Here is a 13,883-nt window from a genome sequence, read left to right as displayed (position 1 = left end):
TTGTTGAATACCTAATATTTTAAAATTGAATTTGCTCAATATATAATTAAAATCAAATTAACCGTAATCTAGATTTCAACCTAAATCCCTAAATTTGTCTTTCTAATATAAAAATCTAACTATAAAAGGAATCGAAAGACCTTTAAAAACTCATTTTGAAACAAATTTAAAAGGTGTTAAGACATTCTGTATTTTATGGTTATTATAACTCTTATCGGGTTCTTGGAAGACCTGTTGTTTTTGGAAAACAGAAGGATTTAGATATTATAAATCTTTGTTTCATTTTTTTGGTAGAAATCAGGTGATAAGAGTTAAAATTTGCTGTAATTTGCACAGTTTTGTGTTCTTTGCTGCCTTGACTATTTGTGCTTGAATATAGGGTTTATTTTTGTTTGAAAATAACCCATGGTGTTATTTTTTTTTTTTTAAGGTATGGCTGACCCTGCTGTGGCTGTCCCCGAACAAAGAAGAGTTGTTAAACATAAAAAAATTACGTCACCGGTTTGGGATCAGTACCATGTATCGTACCCCAATGACGTACGGACGGTAAAGTGTAAATACTGCGATTATGAGGCGGCAGCACCAGGTAGTGCAGGTACAACTAATTATAAACGTCATACTGAGGGCTGTAAAGGTTATAAAGAGTTCATAAAAAATAACCCAAACGCTAATGTTGTGTATGATCATGATACTTACGTGCTTAAGTTTGCTGATTCGATATTATATCATGGATATTGTTTGAGTATGGTAGAGCATATTAAAACTAGAGAATTGCATCGTTGGTTAAATCCTAATGTCAAAGATGTGTCTAGATATACGATAACTAAATGCGTAATGGGTGAACATGAAAAGTACAAAAAACTAGTATTTGACAATATGCAATCTTGTAAGAGTCGTATATGCTTAACTTGTGATGGATGGACAGCATGTACTTCGCGTTCATATTTTGCCCTTACTGCCCATTTCATCGATGATGATTATAAATTGCATTCCCTTTTGTTAAATTTTCGCCGTTTTCCCCCACCCCACGATGGTGAATCTATATTCATGTTTGTGAAAGGTTTGTTGAATGACTGGAATATAGGTAGAAAAGTTTTTTCAATCACACTTGATAATGCTTCCTCTAATAATAGGATGGTTGAAAAACTGAAACGTGATTTGCACTCCTCTTCTCCTCTCCCTTTAGATGGCAAGTATTTTCATATAAGGTGTTGTGCTCATATTTTGAACCTTATTGTTAAAAAGGGTTTGAAACTTGTTGATAATTCCGTGACTAAGTTACGTGCGGTTGTTATATATGTTGATTCTTCTGATTTTCGACTTACAAATTTTGAGAAAGCTAAAATTGATAAAGGTTTGCAATCAAAGGGTAAATTAGTTTTGGATGTTTCCACTAGATGGAACTCTACTTATGACATGATTCATAGGGCTCTTGAGGTAAAGGATGCTATTGATTTATATCTTGTTCGTGAAAGGGATATTGATGTTGATATTATTTCTGAGAATGAGTGGGATACACTTCAAGATATTTGTGATTTTCTTGAGCCATTCTATGAGATTACCAAGCTTTTTTCTGGTTCAAAATATCCCACTGCAAATTTGTACCTTTCTTGCATAATATGTATTGAAAAGATTTTGACTGATTCCCACCAAGATCCTAGTGATGCTGTGAGAAAGATGGCTGCTCCTATGTGGGAAATGTTTGATAAATATTGGTCCGATCATTCTATGGTTCTGTCTTTTGCCTTTTTACTTGATCCACGTTTTAAGATGACTTTCCTTAGTGATTATTATTCTATGCTGTATGTACCTACTGCGGTTGAACAAAAGGTAAATGATGTGCTTGCTGCGTTTGTTGCTTTATATGAATGTTATATGAATACCACTCAATCTGCTCCTGTTGCACCCTCTCTGTCAAACCTTGGTCCTCCTCGTCCGTTCCAAATGCGCAAGTTACGTCATGATTTTCCTCGTATTTCTGCATCTAGGACGGCGAGAGGTGATGTGGACTCTTATTTGGCCATGTCTCTTGTTGTTGATTATGATGGTTTTGATGTTCTTGAATATTGGAAGGGACAGTCTACCTCTTATCCAACACTCGCACTAATGGCTAGAGATATTCTAGCCATTCCAATTACTTCTGTTGCATCTGAATCTGCTTTTAGTGTTGGTGGTCGGATCCTTAACAAATTGAGATCTTCTTTGTTACCAAAAAATGTTGAAATTTTGGTGACAACGCGAAATTGGCTATTTGGGTTTGAACCCGAGGAAAATGCGAAGGAGATATTAAGTGTTATTGAGGAAAATAACACTGATCATGATGATAATGCTTCAGGTAAGTGTAGTGCTCTATGAAGATTTTTTTCTTGTAATTGGGTTTTTTACCAAATTATCATATCTGAGCGCCCAATTTATATTTTATAATTAATTTATATTTTTTTTATTTTATTTATTATAACTTTCTGTCGTTTTTCCATCTCATGCTCTTAATCATAATACTCAGTATCTGAAAGTTGTTACTTTTATATGATCTTAAGGTACACTAAGTTTGGTGGAGCAGTTCCTTACAGATTATTGAAAGGCGGTGTCGCATTGAGGACTAGGAGCAGGAGATCTAAGGTGGTGATGGAAGAGGAGGAAGAAGAGGAGGAAGGAGATCTAAAGTTATTTTGTATTTTGTTTAAGTGATGATTGATGTTTAGTATCTGAAAAAAATGTAATGGATCTATTTTAAATTTCGTCTAAACTATTAAATGAAATGAAAGTGGTTTATCAATTTCATAGGTTAATATTTTGTATTGGTTTATATTGTTATATGTTGATTTTAATACAGTATTAATTAGTCAGGAAATTAACCTGAACTTGGTAATTATATTGGTTGCAAAGTATGAACTATGTTTATGCAATTTTGCAATTTCTGAGTTTTGTAAAATTTATGCTTAATTTTTTAGAAAAGAAAAAGGCTTTACTAAATTACTGAGTTAATATATATTAACTTATAATTTATATATTTATTTTATAAAAATTTATATTTAATTTAATTTTTATCATATAGAAATAATATAATTAAGTTTAATTTAATTATTTTATATAAAATTTTATTATATTTTGACAACTTAGAAGAATTATGTAGATAAGTTCGGTCCAAAACAGGTTCGGTACAAAACAGTTTCCAGGTTCGGTACAATACAGGTTCGGTACAATATAGATTCGGTCAAAAACGGTCGGTTAAAAACGGGTATTAAGCGGGTCGAAAACAGGTTTCGGTCTGAAAACAGGTTCGGTATCGGTCGGTCACGGTATGATAAAAACAGGTCGAAAACGGTTTTCGGTTTAAAACAGGTTCGGTACCGGTCGGTTTCGGTATGTGTAAAACAGGTCGGAAACGGTTTCGGTCACCATTCGGGTTCGGTAGCGGTCGGTATCTGGTCACTTGTATTCGGTCAAAAACGGGTTCGGTATCGGTCGGTAACAAGTCGGTAAAACAGGTTTCTGACCACATTTACGGCCCTAATCACGCATGGTAGAATTGAAAATTTCATAAACTGATTAGATCATGTGGTCTATTAATTTTTCAAATCTGGATTATTATATATTAATAATTGGTTGGCTGCAAGATTTTAACTCAATTATGGAATACAATGGAATTTTTATTAAAAAAAGATTGAAACGTAAGCCGCCAAAAGGTAAAGAAGATCCAAGTAAGTTATAAGACGGTCCATACTCACCGCAGGAAACATGAGATTGCCGCATATTAGTGGCACTAGGGCCCCCATTTTGAGAGACAATTTTTCAAAAAAACCTTAGCTTATTATTTTTTTTAAAAAAATAAATTAATATTTTCTTTATTAGATTTATGAAATTCATATTAACGCTCTTTCTAAAATACGCATAATTTACACTACTCTCAAGGAAATTAATTGGATATTCATAGTAAATAGAAATTTTGATTTTATAATTCGATTAGCTTACGACTATAAAATAATATACAAATGATAAAACATGTATAATGATATTTATTTCCAGGATATGAATGTTTTTTAAGTCTATTAATTTAATAATAAAATTTTTAATGATAAAATAATATTTAGTTTGCATATATCAAACAGTTTTAACTATTGATAAATTGATGACCGAATTGATTCAAACAGTTTTAACTATGTGTTTATGATAAGTAAAGTAGTAGTTTAATACTCATTCCTATTCTCCTTACTCTTTAGGTGTCCCATTTACTTTCGGGACACTATTTATTTATCACTCTTAAATTGTATATTATTATTAACCTATAAGTTAAAATATAGTCATGTGGGATCTCATTTAATTCGTTTTAATGTAATGTTTATTAACATCAACTTTTATAATTTTTAATTATGCATAATTAAATATATTAAGAATTGAATAAATGCATTGGATAAAGCGCATCAAGTAAATGGGACACTTAAGATGACTAGGAGGGAGTATATGCTATGTAGTTATTTATTAAACGTAAAGCATGTATTTAATTATGATATGTAAAGTAGGTGCTAATCTTACGTCAGATAGTTGTTTATCCTTGGAAAGTGTGTCAAATAATTGATTATCACATCTCAAGTAGGTATTTATGGCATGCGAAGTAGTACTTTATGCTATAACAAAGTGCATAATGTATATCATGTAGGTCTTTGATGTATGCAAACTAAAGTAGTTGTTTATAGAGATCAAAGTAGGTGTTAATAATATATTAAGTATGTGTTTATCATATTTCAAGTAGGTGTTTATGGAATGCAACGTAGCTATATATCTTATTTAATAGGTGTATATTATTTGTACAGTGATTATTTTACGCAAAATCAAATAATGTCGATAATAATAATAATAATAATAATAATAATAATAATAATAATAAAGCAGCTCAAAGAGGTTTGAATTTGGATTAACGTTGTCAAGTATGAAAGCTCCTCCCAACTTAATGAGAACACATATGGGTATTTCTAGATATATAGCATTATACATAAGATAGATGTAGTCATTTGACATCGTTGATTACCTATGGATCTGCTCATTGGTCTTGTTTCAGTTGGATAGCAATTCACTTTTTCAGGTAAGTCTTAGATTAATTTTCACATAGTGTTTCGTTATCATCGGTCTATCCTATAATATAATAAATAAATAAATCAATAAATGCGTATGCAATGGTCAATACTTAACAGACACGGCACAACTATTGCCCTAATGCTACGGCTATGCCATCCCCAGGCCAAACTTTAAAAATTCCTAAACAATAACCGTGAGTTGTAAATTATTATAAAAAGACAAAAAGAATAATATTAAAATAAACAAAATCAAAAAACATAAATTAAAATAACAAAACTCTCATCCTATTACATTCTACCACATAAGGATATTTTATTAATCTCACAAATAATAGTTATTTACTAATACCCTCGCAAAGTTGAATTTTTTGCGGTGATTTAACACAACCACCATTCACGTCTTTAACCTACTTCCTTCTACGCCTCAGAAGAATGTAGAGAGAAAAACTAATGTGAATTAAGTTGGAACAAAAGTTTATTCATTTGAAGATACATTTGAGTCATTACTTCCTCTTAAACTAGAAAATTGTATATTTTATATGACTTAGATATGTGAGAGTTTTAAAATTATATGGATTAAATATTAAGATACAAAAAACAGCCTCTCTCTTCTTTCTTCTCTCTCTAAAAAAATTCTAATCCTTATAATTTGTATATTGGGTTTTGATCTTTCTCTTCGTGAGAGTTTAGAGTTATAAAGTTTTGTTTGTAATTGATTTGGTAGAGATTAATGCGATGATGTAGCAGACAACAACATTGCAGTTACCATCAACTATATCAAATTCAATTCCATCTCAATATTACAACAGATCAAAAGACCCCATCGCAGAAGGTTGTGTCAAACAGCGATGTGGAAGAGGATATTCAAAATTATCAGATTTAATATACAACGATCGTAGTTTTGTTAATTTTAAATTATCTTTGATTATAGTTGTTATGATTAAAGTTGTTATGTACTTGCTAATTTTTATCTCTGATGTAGATATTGTATGACTCTTTATTAATGAATTAGGTATTATTGAAAAAAAAAATATGAAGGTACAAAAGAAGTGAAGCGTTTTTTAAATTGTGAACAATGTGTTAATATTTATATTTCAAGGATGGTAAAATTTATCATAAGTTTTAATTTTATACCCATTTATCGGGGCAGACGGAAGCAACCAGACAATCCGTCCATAAACAATTATAATAGCAACTCTTTGCTCATAATGAATAGGGTTAGCGTGTCCCCCTTAAATATATTTGAGAAATAAATGTCAATAACTATTTGTTTTATTATTACTAACTCTTATTGGAGATTGTTTCTCAGAGAAACATATTCAAAATATTCTTATTAGAGATCGTTTCTCAAAAAAGCCTACTCAAAATAAAAAGCATGTATAAAGTGCGTCTTACCGTTAGACTGTATACAATAATTTATATTGTTTTACAATATATGCAAATCAAATTTGATGGCTACCCTATAAAAACTCTACTTTGTATTCCTCTATAATATAACCAAAATAATACATAATTTTTTTTAAAAAAACAAGCAATTAGTAACAACTAGTCTCTTGAGATACTGTCATGTTTTAAACCCAGCCCATTAAAGGAATAATGCCCATTTATGGTATTCTTAATGTGTACTTATATTATGCTTAATGCTTACTTACCGTATTCTTAATGCATACTTTTAATATCTTAAATGTCTACTTATATCATTCTTAATGCCTACCTACAATATTTTAAAAAATATATAATGAACCGGTCTAATTAGAGATGGTCTCTCAAAAATACCGTATCTCAAGAATTTGTGAATTAGTAATTGCTAGGTTGTAAATTGTAATAACCAAATTGGCAGATAAACTGTCGTGGACCTTAGTAGTTTGTACGGGGAAAAATCCCAGTTCGATTTCTACATTGACCCAAGCTAATTTGGGAAAGGGCCCAATCCAAAATTCCATAGCTATTACACAGCAAATAATACCCCGTGCGATCTAGCAATAGAGATACACGTGGATCGAATTTGGGTCAATTCTGAATTGAATATGATTTAGACCCTATTTTTTTTTATTGAACCCAGATTCAGGCCCCGATTCATAGACTAGCAATCAGATTTTAGTGGGAAAACAATCGGATGTAGCAACTCAATTGGGACGCAGTGAGTTGGTCACTACATGTGACTAAATATGTACTGTTTAATTTTTGTCGCTACAGATGACTGAATGGGAACCAATTTTTACTTGTCGACTAATTATTACACGACCTACACCTTTAATCGCCACAGAACCATGAATTGTTTTACGCTTACTATTAGACTTCTTAAACAAATTTAAGAGGAGCTAAACAACAGTTCGTTGGTTTGATTCGAGCTTATTAAACAAATTCAGTAGTTCGTTTAAGGTTGATTCACTAGTTTGGCCATTTTTTGGAAACCAGGTGAACCAAACGAACGTATTGGTTTGGGCTTTTTTTTGATCCAATTTGCAGTTTGAATATGAATAAATTGGCCCATGATTATCTTTGTTATGAAAAAACCCAAAATCATCATAATCATCATCATACTCATTGTATCCCGCTCATAGGAAATCTAATCAGGCTCTGAGGAGGAAAGAAAGGCGACATTCCATACCCATAAATGAGAGTGCGGTCAAAACATCCCTTGACTCGAAAAAGATCTATCGACCCATGACTATCTTGATTATGAAAAAGAAACCCAAAATCATCATCATCATCATCATCATACCCAACGTATCTCGCTTATAGCTAGGAAATATATAATTAAATCTGGGGAGGAAAGGAAAGCGACACCTCATACCCATAAAGGATAGTGTGGTAAAAGAGTTCTTTGACTCGAGAAAGATCCACACATATTTCTCAGAAAAAAAACTCCATAATTAAAAACAAACAAATAAATAAAATACATATAAATAAAAAAATAAAAAAAAGTAAGTAAAAACAATAATATGTAAAAAAGGCAAATGCAAAAACAAGAACATCAACTGTTAAGCGAGAATACTAGTAGTCTAAGACATGAATAAGACGCCTCCAATTATCCCTATCCCTTGTCAAATCTTCAGAGAGGTGTAAATCATGCAAGTCATGCTATATTTGTTCCTCCCAGGTTCTCCTAGGTCTTTCTCGACTTCTCTTACAAGGGCATCAAAAGTCTTTCTCTGCAGATGCCCAGAACATCTCAATCTAATTTCACACATATTTGCAGAAATATGGGCAATCCTAATTTCTCTCTAAACTTTCGGTTCCTAATCCTATCCACCATTGTGTGTAACATTCACTTTTTTTTAAATAAATAAATAAATAAATAAAAGAATAAATAAATAAATAAATAAAATAGTAATAGTAAATATATAAAAACAAATTTCATAAATTTAAGAAAAAAAAAAAAGAAAAGGGGGTTTTTGCAAAAACTAATTCACGGTTACTCCATTTCAACTTTCTTTCCCATTAACAAATAATTTCCCACTTCTCCCTCTAAACCTTATAACTAACCTAATTTTACCAACTATAATTAAGCCAATTACCTTTATTCATTCACATATTATTACTCACACCCTATTTTTCTTCTACAAACTACTTTCTCCATCTTCCAATTGCTTAAAGTTTAATCAATAAAAAGTAAGATCTTGATATTAAAGGTATGAATTTCATCAATTTGTTCGAAATTTTTTTTATATTCAAAACCTAAAAATTTATGCTACTAATTGAAAAACACCCTTTTTTTTAATTTGAAAAATGGAAATAAAAAAAAAAGTATTTCTGACCTTAGTTTTTCGGCGATACGGTAGTCATCGGGATACCACCTCTCTCTTGCTTTCCTTTCTTCTTTCTTTTCGTGGGTATCCTGATCTCAAAACCCACGTTTCTATTTTTTTTTATTTATTTCTCATATAATAATTATAATTTCATTTTTTTTTCTTTTTTTCTCTAAACCTTACAATTTTAAATCTTATAATAAAAAGAGTTAACTATGTTATTTAAATCTTTGCTCTTTTATACTACTCGTATAATTTTAAATTACATGTTTAAAATTATTCTTTTTAAATAAAGTATATAAAATGAAAAGTAGTCTTTTAATTTATTTTGAATGGGTTGATTGAGGTATTAATTTGAGATATATTATTTTATCGTATAGACAGCGGATTCGTAGACAGAGATTATTAGGAGCATACGTTTGTCTAGGACCGTGTGACAAGGTAATTCTCAATGTCCATTTAATTAGGACTATCCCATTAATGTTATGTGCTAAATGATAATTAATGTGTTTAAATGGGATGTATAATTTGATATGATATTATGTTTTATATATTCTCAAATTATATTTACTATTATTTTTGTCAAACTTGAATTTATAATTACTATTTTGATAAAATTTATATTATTATTTTGATAACGAAATTAGATACGGTTTAATTTGAAAGAGAAATATTTATAATATTATTATTTTGATGCAAGTTATATTATTATTTTAATAATGATGTTAAATACGTTTGAATTTTGGAGAAAAATATTATGACATTAATATTGCAGTTGAATATTATTGAGATATATTTTTATTGGAAAAATTTATGATTCTAAAATAAAATAAATAATGTATGTTTAATTATATATTTATATGCTCGCGACTAATTATTAAAATATATTAAATCACGTAAAGTGTAACATGAGGGAAATGAAGCTCTTATATTTGTTGTGATCTAAGTATAAGAGTGATGAACAGGTTGCCCTGTTTGGTTAGTATAGCTGCCGACAGGTATTATTATTTCTGCTACTTGAATATGATGTTTGGTCTTCCTTCTATTTGTTGTGACCCAAGTAGAAGGGGTGTGCACACTAGGGTTACCTGAGACTACTCTGCTGGCCTTAAATTATTTGGGGTGACGAACTCTTGATGAAGTAGGTATAGGGGTAAAGCCTCGGCCTACTGGTGTTCTCATTCCCTCAAACTAATAACTGGATATATGTGTTATCATTAATAAATATGAAATAAATTAATTGGTTTATGTAATATTATTTATATTGTTTTCATAAATTGATTTTTTTTACTCAGCTTTATATTTTTTTCCAAAATTAATTTCAACTCAAATTTTGTTTTATTTTCTTAAATAATTTTCAAACTTAATCGTTTTATGGGATGGAGTTGGAATTACTCAATTTCTGATTTTGGGAGTTTTTCCCTTGTTTTTCTTGCATTCTTATGTTGCAGGTTATTGATCGTGTGGGAATCGTGGAGTGAGGATCACCTAGAAACATAGCTTTTATTAGAGTCGTATTTCAGTTTAAATTTTACCTTAAGTTGTTTAAATTTTATATGGACATAGATTGCGTTTCAGTCTTTTCTTATGTTGTAAGACCCTTTATTGGATTTAAAGTTATTAAGTTATTTCTTAGTCGTTAAGTCTTACATTTATTTTATTAGAAATAGATGTGGCGGTAACACTCCCATGAGTAGGTTTTGGCTCATGTTTTTCACTAAAGGTGTTTTCAAAAGTTCAGCCTATTCTGAGGGTGTTACATTGTGTTACCGCACATCCACCTCAGTAGGCCTGATTACAACTTGTAAAATTTACCTTTTAACTTATTTGAAAACTTCCTATTGTAAAGTACCCCGGTAGCTGATCGCCACTTCAGCCAATCCACTTGTATTTGATGAGTAATATCTTCATTAATTTTCCCATTATTATGATAATCCCAATACTTGAACTTGGTCGTACTTGCAACTAAAATGATGTGCAACTAAAGACAAATACAGACAAATAATCAACTAAGAACCAATCATAAAAAGGATTGAAATCAAATTGTCGCAAATAAATATGCGTGATTAATGCAAACAATTGAACATAAAAGACAATTTTTTGTCATTTATGCAACCTCATTACTCTCAACATCCTCTCTATTTATTGTATTTAGGAAAATTATTTGTGTACTTTGTAAAATGAATCCTCATTTTATATAATATTAATAATTTTCTTCAATTGTTGTTCAGTTTATTTTACTTTATTTGTTTTTTTATATATTAAAATTAAATATAAATATTTATTGCTCTTAAGATAAAAAAATAATAATAATAAATTAATATATTAAAATAAAGAAAAAGAAATAGGCATCAATGGGCGACGACCCATCGCATCGCTAAATAATAGTTAACATGACCATAAATCTGACGACGACATGGCGACGATTCTAGTCTTCGCCCCATCCATTTTACGACCAAATGGTGAGGCCATGAAACGTGGCCTTTTTCCTTTTTTTAGTATTGAATTAAGCAAAAATACAATGTCGAATTATACAAATCTACAATTTATACTTTTTTCTCAAATTTTTTTACCGTTACTTGCATCAACCACAACAAATTTCCCAATTTTCATCCTAAGAATCTACATAACTCAAAATGAAACGTCCCATGGTCCAAAATCATCCAACACAAGACAGAAGAAACCCTAACAAAGAGAACTCACAAAACACAATCTCAATAACCTTTGAAAACCCTTGAGCACTTTGCTGGCACCGTGCCAATTTTGACATGGTGGTGATAACTTTCTTGGATAATTTAGAGTATAAAAGATATAAAAGTGTTAAGTATATTATGTATACTAAAGTATAAAAGTTTAAGTATAATTATAAGTTTTAATTATATTAAAGTTTAATTCTATGAAAAATTATTGGTAAATACTAAAAAAAAATAGTGGGGCCAAAAGTACTATAAAAATAGTGGGATAAAAAAATATACTTTCTCTGTTTCAATTTACTTGCAACTTTTTCACATAATCCAATGCACTAATTCAATCCTTAATATCTCTAATTATGTATAATAAAAATTTATAAAAATTTGATATTAATAATCTTTGCAATGAGACGAGTCCAACAAGATCTCACATAAGTATATTTTAACCTATAAATTAAAAACCAATCATAAATTAAAAATGATGAATAAATAGTATTATTTTTACGAATGTTGTAACTAATATGAAACGGAGGAAGTAATATTTATGTCCAAAAGATAAAAAAGAGAAGTAATAGCACCAAAATTGGCGGCTACTTCCAAAGCTTATTTTCATGGGCTATAAGGCATGGCTATTTTAATTAAAAGTGAACGGTTATTTATTTAATCTAAAAGATATATTTTTCCAATTTATTATTCAAATAATTTGGAAAATGTGTATCATGGAATTAAGGTGAGGTTACTCTTACCCTAATTTAGAGAGATCAATTTAGATTTTCAAAGTGTTCATGAAAATTGCTTTTCCTCTAAATTAAAATTCTCTACAAAATTTAAGTCAGAAGGAAATGAGTTACTTTTATTCATTCTAACTTTAAGTTTGCTCAATATAATCTCTAATACTTCACAAAAATTAATTATAGTGTTTATAATTAATTGTAAACCGTTATATCTAAAAAGTATATTTTAGATTTTCAGCCTAAGCACCAAATAGGTAGAATAATGCTTTTAGAAAAATTAAATAGTGACATAGCGCCTTTGATTTGGTATCAAGTTTCTGTCTTAAAAAGGAGAAAATAAAATGGTCAGATCCAAGGTACAACATTCTGTACTCCACCTTGGAGTAGTAAAATAATTTTCCTGCACAGGATTGAGCACCTGCCTCCCATCAAGCATGTTACATTGCTTTAATAAGAAGAAAAAAGTCATTCTGTCCAAATGTTAACAATCTTAAAGTTTGGAATTCAGGTGAGGAGAGGCCCAAAGACCATATTATTGTTGTTAATGGGTCAAGTTTTAAAGAAATTTCTTAAAAGATTAAAATAAATAAGCAATTTTAACTAAAAAAATAAAAAATGAGTTAGGTCGTTTGATATGAAACTATTGCATTAAAACTAGATAATTTTAATTTAGATTAAAATCAAATCTTAATCTAGTGTGTTTTAAAACATAAAACTTATATCGTAGAATTAGAGTCGGGTTTGGAATGAGTATGACTAGCTATATCCTAAATCATGACCAAGTTGACAACTAGGACTAGCCCTGAACGTTTTGGGGCCTTGGGCGAAATAATAAATCAAAATCCTTTTTATAAGAAAAAAAAAATAAATGTTGGAGTACTTAACACTTCAATACTAGAAAGTACTTCCTCCGTTCTATAATACTTGCTACTGTTAGTGACATTTTCTCACACAATATATTACATTCAGTAGCAATTATTATAGAACGGAGGAAATATACATTATTTATGTTTGTCAATATGCAAGAATGATGTAGTACTCTTGTTATTGTTTCATTTCCCCAACAAAGGCAAATAAAGATCAATAATAATGCTAAAATGATAATGTTCAATGTATTTTTATGAGAGTCAATACAAGACCTTCGCACCCAAAATCAAAACACAATATGGTCATGTCATAATAGATGAAATCCCCGTACAAAATATCCATTATTGCCATAAAATTAACAATTCAGGATGAAATTAATAGCAATTTGTAAACTTAGAAGATCAAAATTGAAACTTATGCTTTGTGAAAACACAAAAGTTATTTTTTTGGTCTTGGCTTACTTTTTTCGTTAGGCTTTCTTGGGGCCATTTCCACCTTAATTCAACCTAAAATTTTTTGGGTCTTGGCCGGTTGTCCTTCTTGGCCACCTCTGGGTTGACCTTGTTGACGATCATCTTTAGTTATCATGATTGAAGAAAATTCTAAAAAGAAACCTATGAAATCATATGAAGGGTTTTATTATATGGTTATTTTGCCAAAAACAAGGAAAAATCTTTCTTGAAAAACTAATATTCAGACTAGTTTTATTTAAGTTTTTATTTTAAAAAAAAAATAATAATAAATACAATAATATTTCGCAAGTTCTAA

The sequence above is a fragment of the Amaranthus tricolor genome, chromosome 2 (genome assembly GCF_026212465.1).
Source record: "Amaranthus tricolor cultivar Red isolate AtriRed21 chromosome 2, ASM2621246v1, whole genome shotgun sequence".
NCBI lineage: Eukaryota > Viridiplantae > Streptophyta > Magnoliopsida > Caryophyllales > Amaranthaceae > Amaranthus > Amaranthus tricolor.
This window is presented reverse-complemented; position numbering follows the sequence as displayed.